The sequence below is a fragment of the Halyomorpha halys genome, unplaced genomic scaffold (genome assembly GCF_000696795.3).
Source record: "Halyomorpha halys isolate HHAL.00 unplaced genomic scaffold, Hhal_1.1 Scaffold2076.1, whole genome shotgun sequence".
Classification (NCBI taxonomy): domain Eukaryota; kingdom Metazoa; phylum Arthropoda; class Insecta; order Hemiptera; family Pentatomidae; genus Halyomorpha; species Halyomorpha halys.
Genome location: NW_027113073.1, coordinates 1 through 1,712, shown reverse-complemented (window position 1 = coordinate 1,712; position 1,712 = coordinate 1).

Genomic DNA, 1,712 nt, shown 5'->3' with positions numbered 1-1,712 from the left:
TATATAATAAATAGTTGACTGTATAATTTAAAATATGAATATGATGGTCAGGGTTGCGGTCAAAAAAGAACAAAATAGTTTTCAACTATTTATTGTCCGATGCTTTGCCCCACTTTGTAGGGCTTCATCGGGGCTGTTAAAGACAGACATTGACCAAATTGTTGTAAAATTGATTGAATTTTTAGTTATGTTTTTGGTAAAATAAATAATATGTAATTAAAATTGATATGTTTTTAAATACTAATATGGATGAATAAATAAAATGGAATAAAATTGAAAGTATAATGGAGATATGGCAAACCTGGGATATTGAGGAAGTTTACTCAGTGTAGTGTAGATAAAATGAGTAATTTAAACAGAGATTATAAACTAGTTAATATGATACTAAATATAATTTTTCATGATGTTTTTAAAATTGGTTTTTAATGAATAGATTGTATTTAAAAATTTGTTATTGATGGATCCTTGAAAATGGCCGGAATGGCCGAAACGTAAGAGCGTTAAAATAATAAAAAAGTGTTGAGACCAAAAGGATGATTTTTATCACTACTAATACAAATCTGTCTCAAACAAAAATTTGCATTATATATAATTCACTAAGTTATGTAGATATCAAAAATTATCATTATGTGTGAAAATGGAATCCAACTATCTTTTATAACTACTTCTTTGAATCAGAATAAATATAAAAGTCATTATAAAATAAATTGTCATTAAATTTTAACACTTACATTTAAAAACAGTTATTACAAAACTTCGTAAAACTAATTTTTATAAAGTCAAATAAATTCATCAAATTTTTTCTTTTCCCAAGCCCCTATTTGAAATATAATTTTGTATTTAACAGAGCCTGTGTAGTGGGGGTTTGTTTTTATCTGAAATGTGGTTACATTTTAAAGCATGAATATAGTGAATGAGTGTGTGACATTATAACTTGAGTTAAACTATGTGATAATTAATGGTACTGGGGCATGCCACTAGTAATATCAGTATAGTATAGTATAGTATAGTATAGTATAATTGTATCATCAATTATAAAAGGTGGATTTCATTTATTGCTTATTAAATAATAATTCATTGAGACAGAATTAATGACTAAAAGAACTTAAAATGGAGAGAAATCTTAATCAATCACAAAAATAACAACAGCCAGTATAAAATTTGGTTTGTTGCTATCTTTTAATGGTAAATACAACAATCATAAATTTAAGGTTAAAAATAAACAATCAATCTCAATAAGAATAAATTTTTTTTTTTTTAAACAAAAAATTGGTACCTATAGCCCAATCTCTTAAGAAAATATTGAAATTTCCTATTCTGAGAAATGTAGTTTATATACTGCAATGCATTAGAAATGATTTAGGAAAAAATATAAAATATATACTAACAAATCATTCTCATAACATCCAGAAAAGATAAACAGAAAGAAAAGTGAAAAATAAGTTGATGGTCCAATATGACAAAGAAAGTTGGATTAAGGATTTAGTTACTCTACTTGATCTTACACTGACATTTCTCAGAACTTTGTTTCAATGTTAATGCCAGATCACTTTTATGACAAAATCTTTGAATTAAATTAAATACTTAATAATACTTAAAGTACCGTATAAAATACATTTAATTTTAATTAAATAATTTTATCTAACAATTTTAATCTGCTTAGTGTAGTTTTTATATTATTTTTTTAAAATTTATTTATAGCTATTTACAAC